The 14,689-nt window shown below is 44.3% G+C and overlaps 2 long non-coding RNA genes across 2 annotated transcripts in view; both read right to left on the bottom strand.

Moving 5' to 3' along the window:
* Window positions 1-2,175: 2,175 nt before the first annotated feature.
* Window positions 2,176-4,919, bottom strand: 1700113B09Rik (RIKEN cDNA 1700113B09 gene). The gene is made up of 2 exons (NR_131003.1): window positions 4,854-4,919; window positions 2,176-2,539 (listed from the first exon to the last, which is right to left on the bottom strand). It is a non-coding gene; the product is annotated as an RIKEN cDNA 1700113B09 gene (long non-coding RNA).
* Window positions 4,920-5,519: 600 nt separating this feature from the next.
* Gm34328 overlaps window positions 5,520-14,689 on the bottom strand; it is a 19,788-nt gene continuing 10,618 nt past the window's right edge. The window contains exons 2-3 of the long non-coding RNA XR_380563.3: window positions 13,349-13,419; window positions 5,520-5,553 (exon numbers count right to left, since the gene is read on the bottom strand). This is a non-coding gene — a long non-coding RNA (predicted gene, 34328). The remainder of the gene's footprint in view (window positions 5,554-13,348; window positions 13,420-14,689) is intronic.

The raw sequence follows: 14,689 nt of genomic DNA, 5'->3' as shown, positions 1-14,689 counted from the left end.
CTGCAGCAGACTTCTTGCCATGTAGCTAATGAGATCACGTGCTCTGGGGAGAAGAAGGGGGCACACTGGGGATTTATTATAATGTTCATGCACTCATGGGGTTATCAGTGTTAGCAAAATTTATTTTTTCTCTCTAGTGACTCCCTGTGAGGTTAAAAGGTAGCCAGCCAAAAGGGAAGGTATGCAGAGCCTATCCCTAATTACTCAACCATATCCATACGCATGACCTAAGTCAACTGTGGTCCCTCAGGTGCTGAGCCAGAAGGGCCTTCATGGTATCCTAGAACCACTTCCTTAAGGCCCTTTGTGACCCTCTGCCTTAGTTAGGGTTTTACTGTGTGAAGAGAGATCATGACCAAGGCAACTCTTATAAGGAATAACATTTCATTGGGGCTGGCTTATAGATACAGAGGTTCAGTCCGTGATCATGAACGCAGGAGGATAGCAGCATCCAGGCAGGCATGGGGCTGGAGGAGCTGAGAGTGTCACTCCTTGTTCTGAAGGCAGCTAGAAGACTGACTTCTAGGGAGCTAGGATGAGGGTCTTAAAGTCCACGCCCACAGTGACACACTTCCACCAACAAGGTCACACCTCCTAACAGTGCCACTCCCTGGGTCAAGCAAATTCAAACCACCAAACCCTCCATTTTGCTACATCCATCTCCCCTTCCCCAGTAACCTCCAAGCTCTTTGCCTCTATAGATTCATTCAGGTTGCTTGAAGTCAGGATTGCTGTGTATAAGGTCTCATCCATGTATTGTTTCCTACCCAAATCCTTTCCTTAGAACGTGTTTGTCACCCACGATGTCATCCCAGCAACTTAATCATTTTTTGTGACAAGAAGAATTATATATTCTCATGTGTTTCCTGCTCTGACAAAGTGTCTGATTCAGCCTTTTGTCTAATTTGTGATTCAGGTTTTCTTATTGAATTTGGAGAGTTCTTTTTATTTTTCTGGATACCAACTCTCTACCAGCTATGTTTTTAAAAGTTTTTTTTTTTTTTTTCATAGTACATGGGGTTGCCTTTTCATTTTTTAAAATTTATTTTTCTAAAGATTTCTTTTTATTTACTAATTTCTTTTAAAACTTAGTTTATCTCATGTTTCAATTGTATCTATGTCTGCAGCATGGCGTGCCTGGTGCTCACAGAGTTCATACGAGGGCATCAGATCCTCTGAAACTTGAGTTACAGATAGTTATGAACTGACATGTGGGTGCTGGGAATTGAACCTGGGTCCTTTTCAATAACAAATGCCCTGAACCACTGAGCCATCTCTTCAGCCTCCTTTTATTTAAAAAATATATCATTAAGTCTTTCATGTATTTTAGAAAATGTATTTTCATCATATTCCCTGTACCTCCCATTCAAGGATTTCATGTCCTTTTAATTTTTAAAAAATTTTAATTTAGTTACCCATGACTCCAATTTGGGCACTGCTTTTACACTTTTGGGTATAGGGCCACTCACTGGAGCACAGTCAACCTACTTCAGCCTCAGGGAAAACTGGCTCCCTCTCATCTAGGAGTCATCAACTGTCAGTAGCTCCTCATCTAGGGGTGGGTCTCACAAGCCCCTCCCCTTCCATGATGGAGTGTTGACTGGCTTGAACGTGTGCAGACAACCACAGCTGCTGTGAGACTGTATCATAAATACAGGGTCCCATCATGCCCAGAAGACACTTACTGTCCAGTTTCTCCTAACTTTTGGTTCTTATAATCTTTCTGCCCCCTTTTCTGGGGTGGAACCTGAACCTTGGGGAGTAGTGCTTTAAAAAACATTTTTTTTTTTCAGAATGCCACCCATATTGTCAAACAGATTTTAAAAAATTATTATAAAACACTGGGTTTCATTGTGATATTTCATATCTGCCATTGGATATTACTCATATACTGTAGTGGGTTGGCCTGATGCTTCTTGTATCCTGCTGCTAATACTGGTTCCTCATGAGGTAACTGCCCCTCACCATCACATACTCAGGTGGTGCCATGTGAACCTTCTCCCCAATTTAACTGGCCAATAAAAGGCTAGAGCTTATGATTGAGCAGTGAGCCTTGGAGCTAGGCTCCCCTCTCCAGCCCATACATTCGTTTCACCCCCTCTGCCACTGTTTTCCGCTCTAGTTGGCTGTGTGGACCCGGGAAAGCAGGGCCTGAAAATGAGTCAGAGTACAGTCTCGTGCAATCGCCAGCTTTATTCAGAGCATTGGGCAATTTATACTCAGGGGTTAAGAAGAATCACAGGAGTAAGATGTTTAATTGCAAGGACACACAGGGCAAAATGTGTTTCTCCATAGAGTTGTCTAAACAAATAACAACAGCCAGTTGTAATGAATAATCTGAAGTAATCTCACTCCAGTCCACTACACCTGGAATGGGCACGCAAGCACATTCCAAGAGCAATTCTGTTTTTTGTTTTTGAAGAAGCTGAGGTTGCAAGAGTCTTGTCCCATTTTCTTACAAGCATTCAGAAATCTGACCACACAACTCCATGCTTGGACTGTGTTCTGACATTCCATGATGCTTTCTGAGCTTTGAGGCCTTTGGATGAGAAGCGGATATATATATATATAAATAAATAAATAAATATATATATATATAAATAAAATTATATATGTTACATATATGTATAAAATTATATATAAATTATACTATATATATGATATATATACTGTATATATACTATAATATATATATGTGTGTGTGTGTGTGTGTATAAATTTTTTCCCATTTAGGGCTCAAACAGGTGAATTTTTTTTAAGTGTGTCATTTTTTTTCTGTATGCTAACTGCAGTGTGTTTCCAGAGCAGACATTTGCTTTCTGACTGACTTGGCCTGAACGCAGGCACAGAGAAAGCAGTACACATGACACTCTGCTTTTGGGTGTTCTTTTTACAGTTCAGATCTCATACTCTAGAGATCTCTAAGAGTGGTCAGGGGCTTTTAGTTTTGGAATACCATGATTAATTTATTTGTCTGTCTGTCTGTCTATCTATCTATCCCTCTAGCTGTCTATCTTATGTATCTATGTATCTATTCTTGTAGCTCTCTAAGTATTTATCTGTCTATCTATCTATCTGTCTGTCTGTCTGTCTGTCTGTCTGTCTGTCTATCTATCTATCTATCTATGTATCTATGTATTGATCTATGTGTCTATGCATCTATCTATCCATCATCCATCCCATCTGCCCACCTCCCTTCTTCCTTCCCTCCCTTTATCCATTTTCCAATCTATATCTTCATTGAAATTGTAGTCACATATATAATGTGGTATAGTATTTACATATGACCTATGCCACTCTCCAGCAAACTTTTGTCCTGTCTATGTTAAGGTACAGAGTGACATGATACATTATGTAAGTTCTGTGTAAATAGGCTCTGTACTGTGGGTTTATTGCTTGTCTTTGTTGTTTGTTTTGCTGTTGTGACAATGTCTTGCTATTGTGCTATTGTAGCCCTGGTGAACTTGGTAGTCTATCTTATACCCCAGGCTGACCTTGGACTCATGAATCCTCCTGCTTCAGCCTCCAGGATGCTGGGATTTCAGGCGTGCACCCCTGAATCACCACAGGGCAAGCTCTGAATAGGTTGGGCACACAGCCCCCACCCCAAATATTTACAGCCAACAGCTGGCAGAACGCAGTGCTGTGGAGCCCATGGTGATGAAGGTGACTGGGTCTTGTGTTTGCCTGTTTCCCTTCTTACACAGGGGAACCCATTGAGATGACAATCTTGCTTGTAACTTGGTGCAGACAGGAGCCTGGCCAATGACTTGTAAGATGGAAATGAAAAGAAGGTCAGAGAGGGTTCTTTTCCTTCCCCGGGCAGATATTACAAGCACCTGATGAGAGATACTAGGACTATGAAAGCTATTGGGAATGGCAGCTGCCGTAGGCTGCCAGAGAGTGTACAGGGATGGCTGGAGAGATGGCTTAGTGCCTAAGAGTACTAATTGCTCTTACAGAGGCCTGGAGTTTGGTTCCCAGCACCCACAGGGCAGCTCATGACCATCCATAACTCCAGTTCCAAAGATCCAATGTCTTGTGTGGGCACATACATGTGAGCAAAACATAGGCATACACCTATACATGTATTCCACATACACACATAAAGAATGCATGGAAAGGCCCCACCAATTAAGAGGATAATTAGTAAATATCCTCTTACCCTCCTCTTATCTGATGCTCATGAATCCAAGACAGCAATTTAGAGCCTTGTCTCGGCTCTACATGTAAGTAAACCAGACACAGAGATATGTCACAGCTGGGTTAATTTATGCCTGCATGGGTTCATTTCTGTGTCCTCCATTCTCTCTTATTGATCCATTTTGTGTGTGTGTATGTGTGAGTTTGTGTGCCACTATTAAGCTTTCTGTTACTATGGATTAGTAGTATAATTTGAAATAAAATATTGTGATACTCCAGCATTGGTTTTTTGCTGCGGGTGTTGTTGTTGTTTTGGGTTTTGTTTGTTTCTTTGTTTTTGGTTAGGTTTTTATCCCCAGCTCTTTTTTTTCTCTCTTATCTAAAATATCAAATATTCTGGAAGTATCATATATTACTTCAACATTCAACAATTCAAATTTATTGATCGGTAATTTTAGGTTGAGTAGGTTTTGTGTTATAAGATGGGCTGTTTTTCATCCTGCCCCAAGCTCCCGGAATAACAACTCAGACTCAAAATATATTTACAAATACTAGGCCAACAGCCAGGGCTACACAGAGAAACCCTGTCTTGGAAAACAAAACAAAACAAAACAAAACAAGACAAAACAAAAACCTAGGTCATATAGCTAGGCTAATAATTTAAAATAACCCATTTATTCTCATCTACATTCTACAACATGGCTGGTTACCTCCGCTGTGGTACCGTGCATCTGTGCTCCTCATATCTTCCCTGGTCTCTTTCCCATGCCTGGCTCTATCCCAGAATCCTTTCTGCCTCCAGGATGTCCCACCTTCTATTCTATCCTTTCCTATAGGCCATAGGCTTCTTAATTGACAGGCAATACATCCATACAATATACAAGAGATTCTCTGGACAGTTTTGTTCCCAGTTTAAGAATCCCATGGCCAGGAGATAGCTCAGTGAATAAAGTACTTGCTATGTGAGGGCCCACAGCAGATTCCAGCACCTATAGAAGAAAAAGCTAAGCCTTGAACCCACAGCAATCCTCTTGCTTCAGCCTCCTAAGTGTTGAAATTACAAGCATGAAGCCAGGAGGTCGTGGCATATGCCTTTAATCCTAGCACTCAGGAGGTAGAGGCAAATGGATCTCTGTGGGTTCAAGGCCAAGCTGGCCTACAGAGCCAGTTTATGACAGTCAGGGGTACATAGAGAAATCCTCTCTGGAAAAAGGAAAAGAAAGAAATTGCAAGCCACACACCCAGCAATGGTCTAATGATTCACCCAATCTGTTTTGTTAGCAGGATTATTTCATGCATGGTGCACCCCCACTTCTTTAGAAACAGCATAGTTACCCCTTTGGCAGAAGCTGCAGGCTCAGCTAGTGTGCTTTTCTCCTTTCTGGTCACAAACGGGAGGTCTTAGGAATTCTGTTAAAGAGAGAAGCTGTGAAGCCGAGGAAAGGAGCCGTTATAGCTTAATTCACATCCTCAAAATGTCAGAAGCTACTGCGACCTGCAGATGCTATGTGGGCGCACATGCCTGCTACATCAGGAAGTCATTCAAACCAGGGCAGGATGCCCAGGAAAAGAGGTTTCTGGACTGAAGGGCTAAGCCACCGGACAGTTTGAAAACTGGGGACCAAGATGAACTCAATGGGAGCGAGGGAAGAAACCGAGCTTACGTTATCCCAGCGGGAACACAGGAAGGAAGCAGGTTGGAAGCAGAATTAAAAGGAGAATTACCGAGCCCCTGAATACATTATGTGTTTCCTGCAGCACAAGTCATTCAGCAACATAATGGATGATGTTCCCTACAGGTCTCCTGTGTCACAGACTTGTAACAGCATCACTGTTGAGAGAAAGTGGGGCTCTTAGCTGGGGGCCCAGTAGTAACCGTTTAAGTCACTAGGGATCTGCGCATCAGAGGAGACTGAGACTGTGGGTTCTTCTTTCTTGCTCTCTGACTTCGCAGACACTGAGGGTTGAACAGGTCTCCTCGGCCCTCGGCTTCCCACTGCAGCACCCTTCTGTGCCACACGTTCAGAAGGCAATCAAAAGGCAACGAGCCAAAACCACGAGCCAAAATGGCTGTTCTCTGGGTTTTAAGTGGAGTCCCTGAGGGATCTCGTTGTAGTCATGCAAACTTAACCATTGCTGAGTGAGATATTTATAAGGATAAGAAATCTTAGGGATGGAGAGACGGTTCAGTGGGTACGAGTCCATTGTGCAAGCTTGAGGGCCTGAGTTCAGGTCTCTACCACTCACAGAAGTTGAACATGGCCCCGTGTATTCCTATGACATAGTATTATGTATATTTGGGGGGTGGGGATGGAAGGATCCATGGCTCTTACTGGCATCAAGTAGGATACCCAATGTCCTCTCCTGGCCTCAGTGTATACATGTGGACATATATAGTCGGACATAGAAGCTTAAGTGTATCATGAGCATGCATGTACGTGCACGCACGCGCACACACACACACACACACACACACACACACACAAATCTCTCCCATCTGTCAGATCACAGGATATACCAGCATCTTGTTTTGCTTCTACAAGTGAACACATTGTAGAAAACTGAGACAATGTATAAGCTATTCCACTACAGGACTATAGCTACCAATGCCTCCTGCTATCTTCCCAGCCTTAATAAGACACATGTATATTTTTTGACCCTCACATTTGAACTTTAAAAAAAATATCTCCTATTTCTGTTATTTCCGTTCTCTAACAAGGAAGCCAATCTGTGTCATTATGAACTTTCCATGTTTGTGTAGTAATCCATCGCTTTATACATTCCGGCCTTGGAAGCTTTGCCTGATGTTTGATTCACATTGCTACATCTAGAAATCATGCTCTAGGGCTTGTATTTGTAAATGACTGATGTTCCTTTTGTAAGAAGAATGGTGTCTCAGTTAGGGTTTCCATTGCTGTGAAGAAATACCATGACCAATGCAACTCTTATAAGGGCAACATTTAATTGGGGCTGGCTACAGGTAAAGAAGTTTGGTCCATTATTATCAAGGCAGGAAGCATGGCAGTATCCAGGCAGGCATGGTGTAGGAGGAGCTGAGAGTTCTACATCTGATCCAAAGGCAAACAGGAGAAGACTCAGCATCCTCAGACAGCTAGAAGGAGAGTCTCAAATCCCACCCCCACAGTGACACACTTCCTCTAACAAGGTTACACATCACACCTCCTAGTAATGCTACTCCCTGGGTCAAGCATATTCAAACCACCACAGATGGATTCTTAGGCACATGTTATCTGTGTAGAGGTTAGAAATATCAAAGAATTTCTTGTTGTACATTAATATTGGAGTGTTAAGATTGGACATTATAAAGCGTTAGAAATTCTGTTGCATTTTAGGTCACTACTGAGTCATAAAGACTTTGCCTTTCCTGTGGTCAGGGTATCACTTTGGTGCTTCATGGACACTGACCCGGCCTTTGCTGGGTTTTGAACGAGTGAGTCAACGAATGGCTCTAACCCACTCACAATAGGCTATCAAACCAATGCCTCACCATCTGGATACAGTTTATTTTCAGTGTACTCTGATGTTGGCAAGATCTGGACAGTGATTTAGATAGAATGTGCACTTCTGTGCTTGAGGTTTGCCGGAGTCTGGAGTGTTGCCCCGAGAACATGATCTATGGCATCTGTGTGAGGTTTGGGGCTTTGCTTGCTGGACCGTTGTCCACCAGTGTCTCCACACACTCCCCCTCTGAGAAAGGGAAAGTTCTCGCCTCTGGTGGAAGGACTTTCCCATACTTTTTATCTCTGTGCGGTAGACAGCTGACCCTGGGCCAGGATACTTGGCGGCTTGACTCTGTTCTCTCCAAGCTCCAAAATAACAAGGAGGTTTGTGTTCAACTTGAAGTGAATCTTGTTATCTCCATGATGTTGTTTTTTTTTTTTTCCTTTGTAAAAGGAAAACATAATTTTAGTTTAGATCTGTGTTTGATTTGGGATCTGGCCAACCTGAACTAAAACCATTTGAAGTAGCTACTTTAGTATCAGTGAAGATAGTAGTATAGAGGGGTATTCAGTACTCACTCTGAACACTGCATGGATAGTCAGTGCCCATCATGAGTACTGCATGGCAGAGTGCTTAGTACCTACCCTGGGTACTGTGTGGAAGAGTGCTTGGTATCTGTCCTGAGTTCTATGTGGAAGAACATCTGTCGTCTTCCCTGGTCTAACACTCTCTTTCCGTCATTCAGTTCTATCACTATTGTGAAGTAGGAATCGTTCCTTCCATTCTTCATTGCTTGATAAAAATGGAACTTTGAGACTTGAAATCACCTGCCCACAAACTCACTGAAGTGTTCAAGTCAGGATTCAAAGCTGGGCTCATGTGATCTCTGGGTCTCTGCTCCTCTGGTCCCTTGCAAAGGTTTTGTCTACCATCTTCAATTCTCCTTCCTGCTTGCAATTGAGGGGTGTGCAGATTGAGTGGTTCAGAGTGAGTAGTCACGTCCCGAAGACGTAGGATACTTTGGGGATGGTGTTCTTGCTGTCCAGGGCCACGCTGGGTAGAATCCTGAGAACCGGAGTGTAGATGAAACCCTCTGCTCCTCACCACCTTGCTAAGAGTAGAGTTGAGGAGCTAGGAGACTATAATGTCCCTGTGGTTCACAGGATCTCAGCTTACTGTAAAATTGAGACAAGCACTCAGGCCTTCTGCTTCCCAAGTTAATATCTTCCTACTGTGTTTATGTGGCCAACAGACGTTCATTGTCAAAATGCTCAGTGTGAGTTACAGCCCAAACCGCAAAACACAACAATCCTGGGCTCATCATTTTGGTTCTGTCAAAACGTCCTCCAACCCTTGAGACTCATCATTCCCCATTAATCCTCCCAGATTATCCGGATGAATGTGTCTACACTGGGGACCTTGCTTGACTGGGTCTCCACCATCGGTACAGCCGAGGCCGAGCATGGGTAGGTTTTCCCCAGCCTCCAGTGTAGACTTCAAAAGAGCCAAAGTAAACAGATTTTTCCGCCTCAGCCAGCTGTATTTATTTTGGGCAGCTTCTCCACCTACAATGCCCGTTGACTTCCTAGGAGCTCCTGAACCTGTTTATTTTCAACCTCCCAGAGGCACCCAGCTGTTGTGTCCCTCGTCACAGCAGAGAGGAGTCAACAAGTTCTTCTGGGGAAAAAAATTTTTTTTTAAGATCTTAAAGGATATAGCTCAAAAGAGAGTTCACCATGGAGCTATTTCCTGAGTGAGACGCTAGCCTGCTCTCACACAGTTCACCATGGAGCTATTTCCTGAGTGAGACGCTAGCCTGCTCTCACACAGTTCATCCAAGCCAACCAGGAGATGCTACCGGGAAGGACGTGGGCGTGGCAAATGCAGAATAATGAGAACTGGGTGGAAGTGGAGTCAGGCCACTATGACTTATAACAGGGTACTCCCCAGGGGTAGGCTGGTTGGAGCTCATAGATATTTTGATTGGTGTGTGTGTGTGTGTGTGTGTGTGTGTGTGTGTATGCATGTGTAACCCATATTGAGTATTTGACAAGGAATGCCTGTTTGCCACATAAACATAGTGGGAAGATATTAGACCAAGCAGAAGGCCTGAGCCCTTGTCTTAATTTTACAGTAGCATGAATACACTAATGCTATAAAAATTGAGTTTGAGCAAAGATACCTATTTCTGCCTTCTTTTGAAACACAAGATCTAAAGACACGTTAGTCCCTTGGGCATTGATGGAGCTGTTAGTGACTTAGCTAATCACACCTCAGCATCTTGCCACAGTCTTAGAGCTTCCGCATACTTCCCGGTGCCGAGGCTAGCTCTCAGTGGCCTCATGGTTTCTCTTCCTTGCATCCACTCCAGATTGCACTGGGCCCCAGATATATGAACATTCCCTGCTTATGGGCTTTTTCCAGTTCTGTGAGATTGGAGGCAGACAGGATGCCCAAGCACAGGTGTGGATGTCACACTGATTACAGCGTGACAGATACTGTGATCAATGGTGCTTCTTCCTCCTTGGCTCTTCACAGAGAACCCTTGCCAGGCAGGCAAGGGCTGCCCCGCCCACTCAGGTAAAGCTGGGTCTTAGACCTGCAATGACCACTGTGTATTCCGAATGCAGTCAGAAGCACAGAGGCTTCCATAAGTAAAGGAAAACATAGAGAATAGCTCATGGGGCAGCAGCATGAGGAGCAGGAAGGAGAGTCCCTTCCACTGGAACATGACCTCCCTGGCCACAGACATCCCCAGGACACTGTACCATGCTCGCTCCTAAGCCGAAAGTAGACTTTCCTTCACCAAACCTCTGGCTTGTGCTCTTGGGGTAGATAGCAAATTGTGGTCATTACAGCGTAGAAACACACCTGGAAGCTACTAAAAAGAGCTAAGCTAAAAGCATAGAACCCTACAAAGAGGCTAACCTGGAACTATCAATTATAAGTGGTCAGAGCACATGAGACAGCAATAAATACCTTCACTTGAGAATTTCAGGGGCAAATCTAGATTAATCCCATCCCCCTCAGCGGAGGCCACCAAAACTGAACGTCCACGGACCAGAGACGCAGCACATACACAGAGCGTGTGCTTAGTATGGATTAGGCTTCGATGCTCGACACCACACAAACAGGAACAAAAGCTCATTTTGTGACTTGTTTCGTTATAACAAAATACCCAAGCCTGGCTGATGTGTAGGGAACAGAAATTTCTTTTCTTGTCGTTCTGGGGGTTGGGAAGTCGACCAAAGAATGTGAAGACTTGGATGTCTGAGGGAGCTTCTTGCTTGTCACGTGGCCTCTGAATGAGCGTCCTCAGAGAGGAAGATGGTGTGCTCAGACGAGAGAAGGGGGCAAGGCATGCTGGGAAAACACGTCCTGTCCCAGAAAGGGGGGCGGAGTTTATATGATCCGAGAGTGGGTTTGGGAGGAAAGGAAGGGTTGAAGGAGGGGGAGAGAGGGAAAAGGGGAGGAAGGGAGGGAGGGAGAGAAGAGTAAAAGACAAGAATGCTTCCTGAATCACAGATCTATCTCTGCTGCCTGAACTCAGCAGGACTTTCTCTTGGTCTCTCCCCAGGGAGGCGACACCCCGAGGCACAGGATGCTCTGCCAGCCGCTCTTCCCTCTTCTCTTGAACCATGAGCTGTCCCTTTAATCTGATCCCGGAGTCCTGTGTCTTCCACAGGAAGACTAATAATTTAGCCTGCAAGGAAAAACACCTCAGACACTGCATAGTACTTAAAAAAAACTTTATTATTCCCGTTCTGCAAACTAGAACCTAGTGTCAGTTGGTGTTGTGTCTCTTGGTGTTTATTACACTGTTGTTGCTTAAATCTCAGCCCATATCTGGGATATTCTGCCTTATTGCTGAGGTTAAGTCCCATTTGGCCCTGAACACCCTGTTTTATTTTCTTTCCCAGTACCCCTGTATTAGTACACACACACACACACACACACACACACACACACACACACACTCACACACTCACACACTCACATGCATGCACTCATATGCACGCACATGCACACACATGCTTCTGGGCTGTCCCACAGTGAGCATCTCAGCCACAACAGAAGGCTGCCTCCAACCATAGGCTGCCTCTGGAACACTGGATGCTGTGTTTAGAGCGCAGATCCCCAGACATCTGGCCCAGGGAGTAAGAATCAAGGCTGGAGCCAGAGGTCTTCACAAGTCCAGCTGCTTCCGGTGTGTGGGGGTCTTGCTCTTCTTTGGAACATTGGCTGCTGGGCAAAGGGAAACCCGGGAGCAGAGGCGCCTTCACCTCGTGCTACATCTTGTGCTAACTTCTACTTCCATGCTTTATGTGGTATCCCTCTCGCTTCCTACGTAGACCAAGCAATCTCAGCTCCTCGGTTAGCCCATCAGCATCTCCTCCTTCAGGCCAGGGTTGCGCTTTCTCTTTCCTGCCGAAGCTTGCCACACATACTTCTTTCATTTACTTTTAATACTTTTTAAATAAATCTATATATGTATGTGCCTCTGTTTGGCATCAGACTATAAAGTCACCAAAGCGTCAATGGAGTTCTTATATGGGGAGCTTTTATGGGACGTTGCAGTCTCTAGTTCATAATAGGCATTGGACTTTAAACATCAATTTTTGTTGAATGGATAGGGGGACAAAAAAGAATAAAACAAAAGTCAAGTTATCAATTTCCAGAGAGCTTTTCATATCAAACCCCATGAAAGGTCCATTCATTTCCCCCAAAACATTTATTACATAGACATCTGGAAGTGTGCGAACAGTAGAAAATTACCTTTTAAGGTAAACAGGGGAATTAAGATGATTTGCCTAGGCCTCTTTATTTTGCAGAGAAAGAAATGAAGGCTCAGAAAGGGCAAGCAGTTTACCCAGTAATGCACAGCATGCTAGCAGTAGAGTGCAAGCTGCACACCGTGACCTCCACTGACCGCTACCCAAAATGTGCACATCGTGATCTCCACTGACCTCACTAGGCATTGATCATGGGGCTATTTCATATTTTCTTCACATAAATTTGCCTAATAAACTTATCCAATCTTAGAACTGTAAAAAAAATTCCCTATTTATCAACTTTGCTCCTTGTATTTTAGTTTTTAAATGCTGCCAGGCACGTCTGCCTTCTCATCTTCCTGGGCTGATCTCAGACCAGAGAGATTTTTCCTAGAGACTATCTCACTCACAAGCATTTAGGAAAAGAAAATATGATCTATATCAACTGTATCCTTGGTCTCACAAATTCATCCAAAGTACAGTCACCTCCTCCATCTGTGTTTCCTCTCTCGCTTCTGTAATCAGATGTGGAAAATATTTAATATCCCGGTGGGTCCTCAGTTAAAATTGGCATATGTGATAAACGGCACGGGGCCGTTTAATTTGCTTTCCCACGGAAATCTTTATCTTTGCCCAGCAGCTTGACTGTAGTTAAATAAGAAAGAAAGGCCTTTTGAATAACTCTTGTGCAATATGAGGTCCAAAGCAGATCTATGAATAATTTATCAGGCCAGGATCTTGTTTCTGTTTTTGAATTATATTATGGAGGCCCTTGGAACTAGACCTGAGCCATAGTCACAGAGTCCCAAGAAGTTCCAGCTTGGATACAGACAGAATGTTGCTGCAACTCTTCAAACACAAAGCCAAGTTCAGCAGGGGTTGTGGTGGTGGGGGAGTCGGGGGGGGGGGCGGGTGTCGACTTCTTGTGTTGTATCCAAAAGGTTCTCAATTATCAACAAAAGATAGCATACCGACCCAGTGACTCCTCGTGGATTCCAGCGAGGGATTCCAGGAAACCGTAGCCTCGTGGGCGTTATGTGGTCTGAAATAACAGGAATCAGTGAAAATTTCAAGTGTAAATACACAACTGAGATTATTTACATATCACAACCAGACAAACACAACCCATCGAGCTGACTGTGTCATCCACAAGAAACAGAGACTCCTGGGCCATGTCCCAGTCCGGATCCCAGGCTCTGTAAACTCCATCTTGTCTCTGATTTTGTAACGGGCGGCACTTCCAACATCCCCTTTGCTGCGAGTGTCAGGAGAAGTTGAAACCCAGCACTTCTTGCGTAAGTCAGCCAGAGATGAAAAACACCACTGAGGACGCCCTGCTCAGCCCTCGACTCTGCTGTGAAAGCAACCTTGTCTTGCTGAGCCTGGGTCTGACCCCTTCATTCCTAGATAACTCCTGTTCACCCCTTAAAACGGTCATTTATTTTTAGAGCGATTCTGCAACTCCCAAACACTAGCAGAGAGAGGAGAGAAAGATCCACATGTCTCCTGCAGAACACAGGCAGGCTGACTTGTGGGAAATTGTCTCTGGATATAGGGCTGAAAAAGGAGATTCCTAATAGCAACTTCTGGTTGCCCAGATCTCGTGGCTACACATGCACGCACACATGCATGCACACGTGCACACCCCCCCACCACCAGTTTCATTTGTCCATCTTCTAGCAGAAATGATGGAGACCATCTATGGACTGGCAAATATCTTCACCTTTGCCTTCCTTGAGTGCTACTGAGACCATGTCACTGAATTTTAATTGGTTCTTTACCATTTATGGCATCAACTGCACTCTTGTTTTTTTAAGGTTTATTTTATTCTCTCTCTCTCTCTCTCTCTCTCTCTCTCTCTCTCTCTCTCTCTCTCTCTGTATGTGTGTGTGTGTATTGCCATATGTGTGTGGTTTACATATGGGGTCTCTTGCATCTGGGGTTGCAGGCATGTAGGAGCTAGCTGATGTGGGTGCTGGGACTGAACTCAGATCCTAAGTGGTTCCCAAAGACCTGTGTAATAAAAGCTTGGCCCTCAGTTCAGCTCTATCAAGGGTAGCTGGAGCCTATAAGAGGTCATTCTAGGAGTAGACCTTGAGTCACTGAGGGATGTACCCTTGGAGGAGGCTCAGCCTTAGCCACATGCTACATACAACACCACGATGTACTATGTCACTGTAGGAATAAATGGGAGGGCTAATCGGTTATGGCTGAGACCCCTGGAAATGTGATCCAAAGCCTTGAAAACATGTCTACAAGTAACAGTGTACAAACTGAGCAGGGTGTGTATGTGTGTATAAACTATATATATG

Source organism: Mus musculus, chromosome 10 (genome assembly GCF_000001635.26).
Source record: "Mus musculus strain C57BL/6J chromosome 10, GRCm38.p6 C57BL/6J".
Taxonomy (NCBI): Eukaryota; Metazoa; Chordata; class Mammalia; order Rodentia; family Muridae; genus Mus; species Mus musculus.
Note: the sequence above shows the minus strand (reverse complement) of the source record. Positions and strands in the feature narration are given on the sequence as shown.